General features: G+C 39.0%; 1 long non-coding RNA gene across 2 annotated transcripts in view; it reads left to right on the top strand.

Annotated features, from left to right (window-relative positions):
- LOC109387251 (uncharacterized) overlaps nucleotides 1-17,620 on the top strand; it is a 61,709-nt gene extending 44,089 nt beyond the window's left edge. The window contains exons 1-3 of one of the 2 annotated variants that reach the window (XR_002124950.1): nucleotides 6,007-6,076; nucleotides 15,565-15,651; nucleotides 17,459-17,620. This is a non-coding gene — a long non-coding RNA (uncharacterized LOC109387251). Of the gene's footprint in view, nucleotides 1-6,006; nucleotides 6,077-15,564; nucleotides 15,652-17,458 lie in introns of those variants that run through there. The other variant, XR_002124949.1, reaches the window with a different exon arrangement.
- Nucleotides 17,621-17,820: the final 200 nt, after the last annotated feature.

A 17,820-nucleotide genomic window follows, 5' to 3' on the forward strand; every position in this document is an offset into this window, starting at 1 on the left:
CTATCAGCAAGCAATATGTATATGAGAGCTTCAGTTGATCCTCATATACACTAATATTTTGTTGCAAGTACTTTTTTCCCTTTAATTTTAGTCATTATCGTTTATCTATAGTTTTTGCTTGCATTTCCCTAATGACTAATGATGTCGATCACCTTCCTGAATGTGGATATTAGCCATTAGCCATTTGGAGATTCCCTTTGAGAAATGTCTGTTTTTGTTTTTTTTTAATATCTTTTGGGCATTTTTATAGGGTTGTTTGTGCTTTTCTTATTGCTTTGTAGAAGTTCCTTACATATTCTTTGTTAGATATACATCTTATATCTGATGCCTCATGTCTCCTTCTATATATCTTTGTCAAATATACATCTGTCCATTTGCAGTTTGACTTGACTTTTCTTAATTGTGTCTTTTAGATCTTAATTTTGGTGTAGTCCCATTTGTCAACCTTCCTCTTTATGGTTCTATTGTACCATTAAAAAAATATTTGCCTATCCCGAGGTCATCAAGACAGTCTCCTATGTTATCTGCTAAAAGCTTTATTGTTCTTCATATTTAAACCCATGGTGTCTGTGGAATCAATTTTTGTACATGGTATGAGATGAGGATCAAACTAATTTTTTTCTACATAGGTATTCAAATACCATCTAATGTTTCCATGCAGATATCCATACACCATTTGTTGAAAAGACTACCTTACCCTTGGTGAGTGGAGGGAGATAAAATGGAGAGGTTGAAGTTAGGTGGGAGTCAAGCAGAAGTGCAGTGGTGACAATTCATGTATTAAATTGAGCCCAGGGCAAAACCCCAGCTCTATGGCCTGGTTTACTCTAGAGAATACAAACAGCTAAGAATAAACAAGACAATCTTGAGGATGAACAAAGTTAGAGGACTTACACACCTTATATCCAGACTTATTTTAAACATTGTGGTCTTGGTCCATGGAACAGAATAGGGAATCCAGAAAGAGACACATGAATCTACAGTTTGATTTATAACAACATTTACTCTACCCTGCAATAGGGTCTTCAATCAATGGCCTCTGCCTTGATTTAATAATAATAATAATAATAATAATAATAATAATAATAATAATAATAATTGCCTTGTGTGTGCAAAGCACCAGACACAATGCAGTATTTTCCTACATTTTTGTCTCTTTTCTTGGCTAGAGAATGGTTAATGGGGATGTTTTCGGCAATGTGTGCCAGAAAGGCTTGTCTTTCACCCAATTTTATCTCTTCTCTGTCTCCAGTCTCCTTCTCTGCTTTCAGAGGGTCATCTTTAGCCTAAGCTCATCTCTTTATTGTGGGACTTTGTGAAAGCTACGAAAGTAGACCATACTCAAAAGTATCGTGAATCAGTTCTGCTAGTTCTTTTTAATACTACATTCTGTTCTATCTGTGACCAACGGTACAATAGGTGATAGTTAGACTAAATGTTTTACGACTGCAGAGCAAGAGTCCTTTAACCTAAAATAATGGAGTCCTAACTCCCCCACTCAACTGATCTCACACGTTAGGATCTGCTCCTCACAGAATCCCATATCTTATGTTATTTTATGATTGGACCACAGTTCACATTAGCCAACAAGAAAAACCAACTCTGTATTGTTTAAACAGAGGATATGGTGAAAGGATTTTGAGTAGGCATAGAATCGTTATGTGAGCCAGAAAACTAAGCTTAGAGGCAGGTCACTTGGCCAGAAACAAGGGTCAACATCCTGTCTTGCTTGGAACAGGTTTGGTTCTGACAGCACTCTTGTCATTGACAAGCATAGATGCTGCATGAGAGACTGCTAACACCAGTGGTACTGGACATTGGATGTCCCTGCTAGCACTGCAGCTAATATTGACCCAGGATATTTTACTGGCAATGTTTTGGGGCCACATTACATTGTGGTCTTGTCCCCAAGTTCCCAAAAGAGTGCAGGTCATAAAAGTCCCTCTTATTTTGGTTTTCCCCTCATCATATCTATCCCTTGTCGTCCCTATGCTACATTGGCCAGAGAGAAAATGTTAAAACAAAGATGATCATCTCCCCTCTTCTTTTATTTAAAAAAATTTTTTTTAAGATTTTTATTGGGGAATTGGGGGAAGGGGAACAGACAAGTTGTTGTCCTTTTGTTCTTCAGTCTAGTTGTGGAGGACATTGCTTCACTGGCTCAAGTTGGCACCATCATTGCGCTCTTCCCGGGCGAGGCAGATCAGTCGCCGGCTTCTGGACTGCCGCTCACTGTGGCTGCTGGCCACTCACGCTGGCTGCTGGCTACACACAGTAGCCCATGGCAACCCACTGCAGCAGGGGCTGCAGCCTACGCCGTCGCCAGTGACTCATGGCAGCCCAGCTCCTGGTTGAGCTGTTGTTTAGCATCTTAGCTGTGGAGGGCAGTGTCACTGGCCCTCATATGTGAGATCAGAACCAGGACCCTCTGGCATCCCAAGCCAGCTCTTAACCAATGCGCCCCTCGGCTGGCCCGATCATCTCCCTTTTCTGTTCCTCTCTCTCCTTTCCCCTCTCAGAGTTCCTCTGGTTTAGGAGTTGGCTTTGCCTTCATAGTCCTCTCTGATTTCTACACTTGCACATTTTCCTTTAAGATACTTGGTCTCACAACACAGCTATCATGTAGTAAGGGTATTTTTTCTAAACCATGGAAGCAAGCCTATGGTCTGAGTTAAGCAGGAGTGACACTTGATATGGTAACCATGGAGTGACCTAAGAACTAGTCATTTTAAATGGTAGAAAAATACAATGGTTAAATGCCCCCAAATATTATTTCCCAATATTCTGCATAGATTTGCTATTTCCACAGAACATTCTTTAGAAAATGGCCAACTATGTAACAGGTTCTTGTGTTGGATGGCCCCAGGCAGAGCTGATTCAGCTAGCACAACCAGCATGGTTGGGGATTGTAAGAATGTTAACATATATTAATTCCGATTGGTTATTAGTATAATGGTAGCTGGGATAAGCAGCAAAATCAATCAATAACATAAATTCAGCACACATAGATTATCTTAGAAATTGTACATGTAACAATTCTAATAGATTTTCTGGTTTGAGCATTGCAAAGCAGGATTAGTGACCTTGTTGAAGGTGTCCTGTTTCCGGTGTTGGAGAATTCTCTGTAGGTTTAAAATTACTGGGTGAGAGAGGGTAGCCCTGGAGCAAACCTGAAGATCTTTCTGGGAAGCCCTCAAAACAATGCTTAATGTAGCATGAGGGATGAAGGAAGATATAGAGTCAGGTAGCAATTGGGGAGCTGCTATGCACGGCAAGAGTTTATTTGAATTCCAACACCTCTGTGTAGCAGTCCCCTCAGATGGTCTGGGGGAGCTTGTTTGACACCTTCTCCTTATCCATGAGTGTGGGTGATCACCCCTGAGCACTGTGAAGAGGATTAGGGGAAGAGAATTTACCTGGGAACCCTTTAACAGCCAAAGCCTAACTAAACATGAAGCACGTAAACATACGAGCTTCCTCCTGGCTGGTCACCAACGGCAGGCTGCTGGAAAGAGGGGACATGTCCCCTTTTGGCAGACCCTCCTGCTTGCTTCTTCCTGAAGCCGACTGAGCCTCAGCCAGAGCCCTCCTTTCTCTGGGCAGCCCTAAAGCCTGCTTAGCCTGTTGGTAACTGCCATGTGCATTTCTTTTTTTTTTTTCTTTTTCTTTTTTTTATTGTGAAATAAAAATTTTGTTTTAATTATTTTCAGCTGTACAACACAGTGCAATAGTTATACTTTCTACCCCTCAAGTGACAACCTGCCGCCCCACTCCCTGCCCCCCTATATCATACATATCTGTTACATTCCATTGACTCCACTCCCACACTATACTCCACATCCCATGACTATACATATATTCAATTATAGTTGACATACAATATTATACAACATCAGCTTCAGGTGTACAGTGCAGTGATCAAGCTTCTACCCCATCCATGAAGCGGTCTCCCTAGCAAGACATGTGACCACCTGATACCCTACAAAATATTTACAACATTTTTAATTATATTCCTCAAACTGTCTTTCATATCTCTGTGGCAATATTGCAGTTACATATTTATGCTGTCTAATTCCTTCACCTTCTCCCTCATCCCCAACCCCCTCCCAACTAGCAACTATCAATTTTTGTTCTATATCTCTGAGACTATTTCTGTTTACTTTGCTCGTTCATTCAGTTTTTTAGACTCCACATATATGTGAGATCATATGGTATTTGTCTTTCTCTGACTGACTTATTTCACTTAACATAATAGTCTCTAGGTCCACAACTCAATTAAAAAATGGGCAGAGGATATGAAGAGGCATTTCTCTACAGAGGACATATAGATGACCAACAGGCATATGAAGAAATGTTCAACCTCACTAATCATTAGAGAAATGCAAATAAAAACCACAATGAGATACAACCTCACTCCAGTCAGAATTGCTATCATCAATAAATCAACAAACAACAAGTGCTGGCGAGGTTGTGGAGAAAAGGGAATCCTGGTGCACTGTTGGTGGGACTGCAAATTGGTGCAGCCATTATGGAAATCAGTATGGCGGTATAGAAAAAAACTGGAAATGGAACTACCTTATGACCCAGCAATTCCAATCTTGGGTATCTATCCAGAGAAACCCAAGATGCTAATTTGAAAAAAATATATGCAACCCTATGTTTACTGCAGCACTATTTACAATAGCCAAGACTTGGAAACAACTGAAATGCCCATCGGTAGACAACTGGATTAAGAAACTGTGGTACATTTATACAATAGAGTATTACTCCACTATAAAGAAGAATGCAATCATACCATTTGCAATGATATGGATGCATTTCTTTTTTCTCTTCCCTTTTTTTCTCCTTTCTATTTTGCTACATATTGCTTAGTAGCTGAGCTCAAACCTGCACAGGCTGACCACTTGTTGGCCACACAGGACCTGCAGCTTCACCTGAGATTCTCAATATAAGGCTTTTTGTGTAAAGAAGGATGATACCTTCTTTACTTCCCAGAAGGACAGAGTTCTATAAATCCTCCAACCCTCTACCTGTGGAAAGCCTTTGTAGCTATGCCTTTGCAAATTTGAGCAGCAATTCTCACTGCTGTTAAGTAGACATTTTGGAGTATTCTCTGTCTATTTCCATTTGACATTAGAATTGACATAAAATCGCTTAATCCACCAGTATAGCTGGGCATCATGGCACCTGCGGACAAATTTCTCTCTTTCCAAGGCAGGAACATTCAATGATTACGGAAGTGTCACTATTGCTGCTTAGTATATGCTTATATATAAGATATTTTACAACTCCAGTTAATAAAAGATATCAATACAGAACAGGAATAATGAAAGCACTTTATCACATGATATATCCTTCCCATTTTGAGAGTCAGCACTTCCCTGTTTTACCAGTCACCACAGAAAAGCTGAAAAACAGAGCCTGGAAATGGCCGAAATACTAACTGGGCCTTGAGAGGACTGAGCAGGTGCTGGGCTGATCCCATGATTTTGATCAACATGTATTAGCGGTGTCATGCTTTGATCTCATACCAGCAACTCTGCAGGGGACTTGGTAAAGAGAAGAAAACAAGGAATGAGGAGGGGTAGAGATCAGGCCCTGCCTGAAAGTCACATGCTGACTCACCCCTATTTCCTGCTCATGTTCCTCTGAACCACAGAATGATAAGGGTCAGGCACTAAAGAATTTGGTAAATGGGAAGGGCTGTTTTTATATGTCTGATGACCTGGTCAATAAAATGAGGTGTTCAGAATAAATAATTTTTGAGGCTTCAATCAGTTCAAATTATTGGCTCAGCATTCGTCACTGAGTCACATAGTACTATAGAATACTGCTTATGACATTTTTAGGTGCATTGGTCTTTGATGAGGCAAAAGTGAGAAAGAATGCTGGCTTAATTTTACATATGCAGAAAGTGAGCCTTGGATAAATTGACCTGCTTTCGGGCACAGAAGAATTAGTGGAAGAGTTAACTGTGTCTAGAAACCTAAGTTCCCAAGTCCTCTTTCCATGTTTGGTGGCTGTTCTTATAATTCGTGATCCTTGTGCCCGAGATATCACTGGATACTACATATTGGTAAGCTTTGCTTATTTTATGACTTATTCTGTTTACTGCAATGTAACCAATGGGCCTTAACATTTTGACTTATAATTAATTTTGGATTATAATTTAATTTTAGATTATAAGGGTCGGAACCTAGCTTGGGGTGGGAGGGGGCAGTGAGGAAGGCAAATTTATTGGATGGCCTCAGTAATGATTAGGACCAGGAACTCAAATATCATCTACTCTTCTCTCCATTTGTTGCCTCTGATTTTCTCTGCATGCTGGCTTGATTATCCCCCCATTCTAGCTTATTTTCTCCAAGTTGCAGCAGACAAGTCTCACTTCTTTATAGCTCAATAATCCAGAGAGGAAAGAGAATCTTTTTCATAGCTCCTTTCTAAAAGAAATCTCTTTCAGGAAAAAATCTCTAATTGTCTTGAACTTGGACACATGGCCACTTCCCCCACAAAAAACATGTTCACAGGGAAGATATGTTACCATAATTGGCCATGCTGAGAAAGATGTCTACAGGCAGACAAATCATTGAGGAAAAAAAGTAAGGCAGCTATTGTATAAATCACATGCACAAGGGTGTATAGTTGGTGAGGAGTAGTTCCCTAAAAGATGAGAGAGGTCAAAAAGCCATTTTTATCATGAAGATGTCCTCAGTATCAGAATATTTATTTGAATTACAAAGTGTATAGGGAAGCAATAGTCAACTTAGAAGTCCTAATGAAAAGTTCACTCAGGTAGGTTGTCTCTGATATTTTCTTTTTTTTTTAATTGATTTTTTTTTAATTGGGGAATTGGGGGAGGGGAACAGTGTTGGGGAATTGTGGAAGGGGACCAATCAAGTTGTTGTTCTTCAATCTTAGTTGTGGAGAGCACCATTTGCCATCTGGCTGCCCATTCGGCAGTTCGTGGTCTCTAAGCTCAAGGTGCTGTGTTACAATCTTAGTTACGGGTGGGTGTAGCCACTATCCCATGCGGGAGTCAAACCAGCAGCCTTGTTGTCAAGAGTGCATGCTCTTACCAGCTGAGCCATCCTGCCACCTGTTGGCAGCTCAGTGGCAGCTCAGCTTGGTCGCAGCGTCACTGGCCCATGTGGGAATCAAACAGGCGGCCCTGTTGTTCAGAGCTCACGCTCTTAAGCTAACTCTTAGCCAACTGAGCCACTCAGCTGGCCCTCTGATATTCTTTTCTGATATTGAAAATAACTGACAACACAATGCAACATAATGGAAATAAATTGATAAGAGAAATAACAAATCATGCAAGAGATGCCTTGATAAAAGAGAGCTTGGGAAACTGCTTGAATCATACACAACTCCCTTGATAACGAGAATTTGATAAGAGTAAGATCAGTTTACAATTGAAGGAGAGGAAGTCAATGGTGACACTATACAATTTCAGTATGACAGTATTAAGAATGGCCCATGGAGGGCCGGCCGAGTGGCGCGATGGTTAAGAACTCGCTTGGGATGCCAGAGGGCCCCGGTTCGGATCCCACATGTGAGGGCCAGTGACACTGCCCTCTACAGCTAAGATGCTGAACAACGGCTCAACCTGGAGCTGGGCTGCTGTGAGTCGCCGGCGACGGCGTGGGCTGCAGTCCCTGTGGCAGTGGGTTGCCATGGGCTACCGTGTGTAGCCAGCAGCCAGCGTGAGCGGCCAGCAGCCGCAGTGAGCGGCCGTCCAGAAGCCGGCGACTGATCTGCCTCACCCGGGAAGAGAGCAATGATGGTGTCAACTTGGGCCAGTGAAGCAACATCCTGCACAACTAGACTGAAGAACAAAATGACAGCAACTTGTCTGTCCCCCTTCCCCCAATTCCCCAGCAGTGTTCCCATCCCCCCAATTCACCAATTAAAAAAAAAAAAGAATGGCCCATGGAAAAATTGATGAAGTCCTAGAATTCTTAAGCAAAATTATCCTCATTATGAGCACATTGCACAAATAGGCATAGGTTGCAAGTTGTATAATCAGGCCATCCCACATTTTTGTCAAAAAAACAATGTCCAGAAAAACTATTAAAAACACTTTATTTATTCTTTGCTCATTCTAAGAATTAACACATAGTTACAATGAAAATCAAAATTTGCTAAATATAAGATAAAATAACCTTATATTCATTACTCCTCTGGCTATTTTTCAATATTAAATTTTAAGGAAAAAAAATTTAAACTATTTCCTATAAAATTTCAGTCTTCCTTGTAAGTTGATTCCCTGTGATTGATATTTTCCCATTAGCGGCATTCCAAACTAGCCTGTCTTGAGTTACTGTTTCTAGAGCCTTCCTCACTAGGCTAAATAAATGATCACAAAATGTGATTTAGGGCATTTCTCTCCTTCTTCTAAGTAATGGTGCCATTTCAGCTTATCATACAATGGCTTCATGGAGAGTTCTACCTAACAGGCCATCTTTGTACATTTCCAGTCAGATAAGTTTAATTTCATTTAAATTTGATTACGATTTATTGAATTGCTTCAAAGCAGGTAGATCAGTGTTTAAGCATCTTATTTTTGGTGATATAAGTTTTAACTGATTGTGTGACCTTGAGAAAGGCATGTGACCAATCTGAGGCTCATCACTAACAAGTCTTCAGGAGAGTTGGGTAATATTATATGGCGCAGTCTATGTGATGCCTGGCACGCCGTAGGCAATCAGTTGATATTAGCTTTGTTTTCCTGATTACTAATAAGAATGGTTCATGCATAACAATGATGAAACTGCTCAAGGAGCTTTGGCTGACTCAGGTCTCAAGGTATAAATAGTATTAAATAAAACAACAACAAAAAAATTGGAACCTTTCCAAGTAACTGAGAATACAGTGCAATGTAATGGAAAACAATTGCCAAGTGAAATCACAAATCATGAAAAAAAAAAAGCCCCGACAAAAGTGACCTTGGGAGAAACTGCTCAAAGAATGCACAAACTTATTGATAACATTTGTATGCCAGGATAATATATGTGTTTCCTGATGGAAGGATCATGGGAATCTGAACAAAGGAATGTACGTCAATGGCGCTCTGAAAAAAATTGCCATTACACTGCTCCAGGACTTACTATTATTTCCTGTTGACCCCAACCTACCATGAGTGTTCGCTCCATAAATCAGTTATTCCAGGACCTGATAGTCTCTGGATTGATCACACTCTAAGTTTTGAGCTGAGAGAACAAACAGAATATAAAGAGCTAAAAGCAACCATAAGTCTTTCTAGATCAGCTAACTTGGTATCAATGTTTTCAGTACTTTTCAGGCCCCCTCTTAATTTTTTTTCTATTCAGATAAAATTCACATAACATATTTTAATCATTTAAACATATACAATCCAATGGTTTTTAGTATACTCATGTTGTACAACCATTATTACTATCTAATTCCAGAATATTTCTATTACCCCTAAAATAAATCTCTCTTTTTTTAGTGAATATAATCCTGGAGGGGCAACACATAAAATCCAGCACTATTTATACATTTTCAGATTAAAAAAAAATTCCAAAGACAATAAAAACTTTAATGCAGTAGGGTAAAGGGATCCCTTGAAACAGAGAAAGAAATACTGAAACTAGTATCAATAATCCATTATTTTGGGAGGTTATGGTGGCCTGTCTGCAAAGTAGCCTGCAGTGATCTCTGCCTCCTGGTAGCCATACCTTGTGTGTACCCCCATCCCGTATCATGTCAGGATTGATCTATGCAACCAACAGAATACTGCAGAAGTGATGCTATGTCATTTCTGAGGCTGATTATAAAAGACATGGTGGTTTTGCCTTGCCCTCTCTCTCTCAGATCTCTCCCTCTGGAAAAAGCCAGCTGCCATGTCGTGAAGATGCTTAAGCAGCCTATAGAGTAGCTCATGTATCAAGGAACTGAGGCTTCCTTACCTGCAACCATCTTGAAAGCAGATCATCCAGCCCCAGTCAAGCCCTCAGATGACTGCAGCCCTGGTCAACACCTTGATTCCAGCCTCCTGAGAAACCCTGAGCTGGAACCACCCAGCTAAGCTGCCCCCGAATTCCTGAGCCTTAGAAACTATGCCCGATAACAAAGACATGTGGTTTCACAATGTTAACTTTTTAGGTAATTTGTTACAGAGTAATAGATAAATATGATAGTAGTAGTAAGGTAACAATTCAGCAAAGCTACCAGCACAAAAAGAGGAAGTACCTGTGCCACACAGAACAAAGCATCTGAAGCTGATAGACATACAATCAATGCATAAACCCTTCAACTGGCACTAAGTTTGAACAAGTCAGGACTACATAGTCCTTTCCTTGTCACCAGGATGCTCTGTTGCAATCTCTTTTCCCAGGCAAGTTAGCTTTGTTTAAAAAAAAAAAAATCTCATACAGAAATCAGTACAGAGGCCTACATTTTGTATTTTCTCTGGGGCCCATTTATGCCTAAACATAAGGATTTTGATTCCCCTCAATCTCCATAGGTATGGTGCTGAGAGAAGGTTGAGATATGTACTTACCAGAAGGAGCTTCTGATTTTCTGTGCTTGTTTTCATGGGATTTTTCTGAAAGAGGGAAAATAAAACAATTTAAATTAAATGCAAATAAAATAGCAAACCAATTTAAAATAAGTACAATGTGTTAAGGAAGAGCGAGTTTGAAAATATTAATTCATCATTCCTTACTTTTCTAGAAAAGGACTAATTCCTCATTTCTGCTTAGATATGTATTCAGACCCTCTATTCTTCGAGTTGCTTACACCATTCTACAGTGTTTTCTCTTGGCACCAAAATATGCTTATATAATTCAAACTTCCAGTCTGTTTAGATCTTGTTGAAACTTGTTATGATTTGCTAACTCTTAGTAAAGAAAATGCATTTTTAGAATTTGGGGCATACACTTAATCCACAAATGGACAAGATATGTTTCCCTGATACTGTCAGTTTCTTATTGGACATGGAGCGATTTTTTTTTTTTGCAGGGATGTGACAAAAAATGTGTTTAATGATCCTGGGTCCTTGTTTTCTTGGATTTGCAGTGGCTTTTAGATGGCAACTTTGAGAATAAGCCAGTTGCTATCCAGTTACTAACATCAGCAGTTGGGAGCCAGAGGAACTCATCTCCTGTTTCATTAAATAAAAATACAACACAGGTGCATTTTGTTAATTGGCCAAGAAGGCCAGACATTGGGTCCACAGGCCCACAGTTTTGTTTTGGTTTGTTTTGTTTTTAAAGATTTTACTGGGGAATTGGGGAAGGGGAACAGTGTTAGGGAATTGAGGAAGGGGAACAGCCAAGTTGTTGTCCTTCAATCTTAGTTGAGGAGGACACAGCTAGCTCAGCTCCAAGTCTAGTCTCCATCTGGCTGCCTGGTGGCAGCTCCTGGTCACTCAGCTCAAGGTGACATGTTCAATCTTAGTTGCAGGGGGGCATAGCCCACCATCCCATGCGGGAGTTGAACCGGCAACCTTGATGTTAGGAGCATGTGCTCTCACCAGCTAAGCCATCCTGCCACCTGTTGGCAGCTCAGCGGCAGCTCAGCGTGGGCACAGCATCACCGGCCCATGTGGGAATCAAACTGGTGGCCCTGTTGCTCAGAGCTTGCACTAAGCTAACTCTTAACCAACTGAGCCACTTGGCTGGCTCCCCACTGGTTTTTAAAACAGGCAAAAAAATGTAAACAAGACTGTGTTCTGGGGCTTTCAGAATCAGATGTTCAGACAAAGTGATGATGTCGTCAAACCTGACTCCTTTCTGCATCCTCCTCTTTTGCTTCTGTTGGCCTTTTGAGCTGTCCTTTGTTGGTGAGCATGCTTAGTAATTAAAAAAAAAATGTTGCTTACATTTTGAACTATTTCAATGATAGAGAAAAACCCAAAAATAATATAACAGAGATCTGTGTATGCAACATCAAGATTGAACGAGTGTTAAAATTTAGATTCTGTTTTTGGAGAGAGAACATATTCTAGTCTAAATCCAAGGTTCTGGCCCTGTGGGGTCACTTGCTAGGGTTACGTCTAATGATCCACACTCTTGAATAGTCCCCTCCCCTGAGTCACAGAAACTGTGGGTGATTTCTTATTAATAGAATGTGGAAAGATGATGGAATGTCACTCTCTTGATTAGGTTACATTATATGGCAAAGGTTATGTGATTTTATATATGTAATTACAGTCTCTAATCAGTTGAGTTTAAGTTTGCTAACAGGAAGAGTACCCTGTTTGGGCCAAATCTATTGTAATTAGGGAACCCCTTCAAAGAGGGCTGGAGACCAGAGACACACAGCAATAGAGGACCTCTCTACTTGCTGGCTTTAATGAAACAAACTGCCATGAATTGTACACCTGCAAGGTAGTGAATTCTGCCAATGACCCAGTGGAACTTGGAAGCAGGTTCTTTCCTAGTTGAGCTTCTGAATGAGAACACAGCGTGGTTGACACTTTGATTTCAGTCATGTGAGACCGTGATCAGAAAATCCAGCTAAACCATGCCTGGACTTCCAACTTGCAGAAACTGTAAGGCAATACATGGGTGTTGGTTTAAGCTATTAAGTTTGTGGTCATTTGTTATTCCGAGATAGAAAATTAATACAAGCCCTAATCTCATTCCTGTATTGTCTTCCTTAGAGGTAACCATATGAAATGATGTTCAGCCTTACTAGAATGAAAGGAAATACGAATTAAAACAATGAGATGCCATTTTACTAACTTCAAATTGACAAAAATTAAAATACCTGAAAACCCAAATATTGGAGTAATAGGAGTTTCCACATACTGGAAATGGAAATGAAAATTGGTAACACCATTTTAAAGACAAATTTTATAATGCCTATGTGACCTAGAAAATTTAATGTGTTTTTATACTTTGCTACATATATTCTACACAGGTTTTATTATATATTATCCATAAACATTATTTGGTGTTTTTGTGTGTTTTAAATTTTACATAAATAGCACACGTTTGCAACTTGATTTTTTATTCGGTGTTATGTTATTAAGATTCACTTTTTTTGTTAGTTTCAGGTAAGAGTCACCTATTTTTAATACATATATAGATTATTCTTTTTAACTCAGTAAAATATTTTATTATATTACAATACAACAGTTTATTCATTCTCCAAACTATACTAGTGGAACACACCTGTGTTCATCTTGGGGATAGTTTCTCTAGAGCATATATTTAGAAGTAAAATTGCTAGGTCATATAGGCATTACAAAATTTCCCTCCAAAATGACTACACAAATTTTCATTCCCACTTTCAGAATGAAACTGTCTCTTACTCCTACATTTGAGGTGGTAGGCATTTTTAGCTTTTGTCAATTTGATGGCTGTGAAATGGCATTGCTTTAATTTGTATTTCCCTGCATTCTAGTAAGGCCGAGCATCACTTTATATATTTTTGGTTATTCTGGTTTCTTCTTTGCTTGTTCATGTTTTTTCCCATTCTCCTCCAGGGGAGTTATTATTTTCTTTGTTTTCTTCTAGGACACGTATATATATTCACCAGTTATATGCATTGAGGATGTCTTATTCCAGTCCCCTTTCAAAAAATGTATTTATGGTGAACTTTGGTTTTCTTAATGGCAAAATATGGATTATACCATGTAACTCACAGGTAAATGAGAGATTATACATGAAAGTTCCTACCCCAGTGCCAGGTACAATTTGGGTGTTTAGTAAATGTAAGTTTCCTAAATTTCTCTTTTAATGACTTCTGGATCTAGCAATAGAACAATGGCTGAGATAATGGGCTCTGGAGTTGGAGTGAGGTCTTATTGAATCCCAGCATCAACACTTGCCAGCCCTGTGATCTTGGACCATACTGCTTTGAGCCTGTTTGTTCATTTGTAGAGATTGCAATGCTTGCTTTATAGAGCTATTGTGAGGAATAAAGCTTTAGCCTGCACAGCGCCTCTGGCATAGTGAGCCCTCAAAACAATGGTAGCTGCTATTATCGTTATCACTATTGTTCGGGAAGATGAGAGTTGCATAGGAATAACAAACATGATGTAGAATATGATAAAGCCTCTCTATAAGACATACTAGCTCACTGCTGTCAGGATGCATAGGTAAAGGAGAGATTATGTCTAGCCAGGGTTGAACGAGAGTGGGGAAGCCTTTACAGAGGAAATTTCATTAAATGCATCTTGGAAGAAGGGTAGGTGGGATATAAACAGTCAAAACTGAAGGAGAAAGGAATTTTTGCAAATAACACACCAAAACAAATGGGGCGTATTAAGCAGAACAAATAAACAAAAACACCACATAATGCTTATGAATAACATATAATAAAACCTATGTAGAATATATGTAGTAAAAGTATAAAAACACATTAAATTTTCTAGGTCACATAGGCATTATAAACTTTCTCTTTGAAATGGTGGTACCAATTTTCATTTCCATTTCCAGTATGTGGAAACTCCTATTACTCCTACATTTGGGGTTTTCGGGCATTTTAATTTTTGTTTGTTTGAAGTGAATGAAATGGAATCTCATTGTTTTAATTTATATTTCCCTTTATTCTAGTAAGGTTGAACATAACATTACCCTTGATGTCCTGAATGTCATCAAAGTGTCTTTCTTTCAATATTTCCTTTATCTTTAGTCCAAAAAAGAGGTCACTGGGGGCCAAATTGGGTGAATAGGGAGGGTATCCAATACAGTTATTTCTTTACTGGCTAAAAAGTCCCTCACAGACAGTGCCGTGTGAGCTGGTGCATTTTCATGATGCAAGAGCCATGAATTGTTGGCAAAAAGTTCAGGTCGTTTAACTTTTTCACGCAGCCTTTTCAGTACTTCCAAATAGTAAACTTGGTTAACTGTTTGTCCAGTTGGTACAAATTCATAATGAATAATCCCTCTGATATCAAAAAAGGTTATCAACATCATTGCAACAAGTTCACGAACTTAATTGCCAGACCTCCTAACTCTTAGAGATCTACTTTACAGCATAGAGCCTATAGTTAATACTGTATAGTACACTTAAAATTTGCTAAGATGTAGATGTTATGTTATATGTTCTTATCTCACATATACACAAAATAATAAGAGGGTGAGAGGAAACTTTTGGAGGTGAGGGGTATGTTTATGGCTTAGATTGTGAGAATGGTTTTACAGGTGTATACTTATATCCAAATGCATCAAGTTGTATATATTAAATATGTACGGCTTTTTGTATATCAATCATACCTCAAAAAGTGGTTTTAAAATATACTTTGGTCTTATTTTATTGCTTTTATTACAACTGAACATTCCAAAACCTATTTACTCTAAGAGCACAGACTTTCAAAAGATTACTAGACACAGTTGCAAAACCCTGCACATCCAAATTATGAGTCTCGAGTTAGAATGTTCCTATTTTTAAAGACAGGTCTAGGCTTCAATGTGGTGAATGTTTTTTCTCAAACAGAAAATGGTGAGCAATTCTGTTAGCAAAACTAGAAATAAATCATGCCACAAGAAATTTCCATCCCTTGAAAAATGGAGAGCGTTGACTATAAAGTTACCATGTTGTTATCCTTCTTGGTCCAAAATGACTCTGCTGTTGTTAACTTTGCAGTGGTCCCCGATGGAGCTGAAACATTCTTTGTGACACCAGCAATTTTTCCTCATTTTGTACCTGGACTTTTGTAGCATCTGGCAAGAAGTAAGTAAATAGGAGTTTTACTCACCATTGCCTGTTTATTGGGGGGATCATTTCTTAAGCATTTCGATCTTTCCTCTCATCCTAATCTAATTTGTAGAAATCATGAAAAGCTTTTTGAAGCAAGGTTATTGTAATACAATTTTGTTTATCTGGGGCTTTATGAACAAAATGATTAATTAATCAGAACATCCCATCCTTGTTAAAGTCAGAAAATAAAAATTTAAAAAAGAGGTATGAGACTTAGGAGTTGATAGCTAGTTCTTAAATATTCACTTCAAAAGACTTTTTAGTCGGGTTTTCTTGTATTAAAAAGTTATCTCTATTTTATAAAAAGGTAGATGGGTCTCTGAGAAGTTACTTGGCTTCTAACAGTATAAAGGTGATGGTGATCCTAATGAGAGACATGAGTTTTATGACTCTTCTATATTTGTTGTCTGTCAAATCATGATTCACAAATGACGCTTGAAATGCTATTTTTTCATCAAGAGAATTTTATCTTTGTTAATAAATTAACTGAAGCAATTTTTATTTCTAGCAATTTGCTGTAATTTTCCCCAAGTAGCTGCTCCAGATGGCATGTTAGAAACCGGAACACAGGGTATTAAGTGTTTTTAGGATATAATGCCATCTTTAATAATACTTTCTTCTAGATAACATGGCCAACCTTTTTCTTCCTGATACCATTTAATTAACCAAGAAAGGAGCTGCCAGTTGGAAAATTCCTATCTTCCCTTCATAATTAGGGCTTTTTTATATACAGACTTCAGCATTTGCAAAGCTTAAGCAGAAACGCAGCTCACATTAGTGAGAATTTGGCTTTGTTGGTTAATAAAACATATATATGTCTAATCAGTTTTATTTAAAATTAAACACAAATTATGTTCAAGTGTGTTTAAGGGCATTGTTTTGGCAAGGTAGCTTTATAAGCTGAATTACCTGTATTTTATGACATAGTTCCAGGTAGTACAAAGTAAACACTTAGGCCCAGTCACTTTCTTCTCATGTTTTACTTTGTGGTTTTTCTTCTTTTTTTTTATTTATTTTTTTTAATTTTCTTCTTTGGTTGAAGTCCTAAGAATTCATTTGAGCACAGGACTCTGTTTAACAAGTAATTCTCTAATCAGATATGGCATAGAGGCTTGTCTCTGCTGTCTTTCCTTTGAAAGTCATGGGTATGAAATGGGTGACATTGTTGGCCCACCATGGGGAGAGTTGCAGAAAGCATCCTTAGATTAGCTTATGCAAAAACTTCCCCAATACTTTCAGTTGTTTTCATGAAATGTAACACTCTTAACATCATGCCTTTAAAAAATGAAAAAGAAGCTTATTTACTGGGTATGATCAACAAAGAAGGAAATGGAACCCATTGTTCTCTGTTGTCTCCCATCCCTGGCCATGAGTATCATACTCTCACTGTTGGCAAAGGGAGCCTGTGACAGATGAGACATTAATAACTACTCTTGGAACATGACTTGGCTGTGCTTGGGCCTTGTTTTCAGCGTCTTGGCTGCTTATTTTGGTGGAAGGCATTGGGACTGAGTTGGGTCTAAAAGCATCATGTGAACAAGCAAGGTATGCATTGCAGCAGCTTTATTTAGTCTGTGACTAGGGAAAAACTCTTCTATAGACTTACCCCTTCCCCCACTTTGTGGGGGGATGAAAAAAAACCAAATCTCTAATGTAACTTAAACTTAGTCCAACATAAAACATAAAACGATCCTTTTTGGATTAGAAAAAGAAAAGTATCTATTGGATAAAAATGTTCTGTCTCTCAGATCACTCTTTCTCTCTCTGTCTTCTCTCTAAGGTGGTGGAGTTGGTATAGAAGATGGTGAAGGGTGGCCATAAAACCTCTTGGATTTGGAGAGAAAAGGGTATTCTGGTCTTGTGTTGAATCTGAAGTGTGATCTGGAAACATCCACTGGCTTCTAGAGTGATATTGTTTGATCAACTTCTTCCAAACCCACGATTTTGGGCTGATCTATTGGTGGGTCTTTCTTCTGGGCAATGCTTCTGGGCCGCACCAGTCAGCTCTACAGGCTGCCTCAGCTTCTCCTCATCTCCCACTGCCTGCTGACTCCTAGGTCTCTCTTTTATCTCCACATGGTCACCTGGCCAGATAGTCCACCCTTAGCCTCTGCTGTGGGGTGCTTTGCCCTAACCCAGCAA

The sequence above is a fragment of the Hipposideros armiger genome, unplaced genomic scaffold (genome assembly GCF_001890085.2).
Source record: "Hipposideros armiger isolate ML-2016 unplaced genomic scaffold, ASM189008v1 scaffold_151, whole genome shotgun sequence".
In the NCBI taxonomy this organism is placed as follows: Eukaryota; Metazoa; Chordata; class Mammalia; order Chiroptera; family Hipposideridae; genus Hipposideros; species Hipposideros armiger.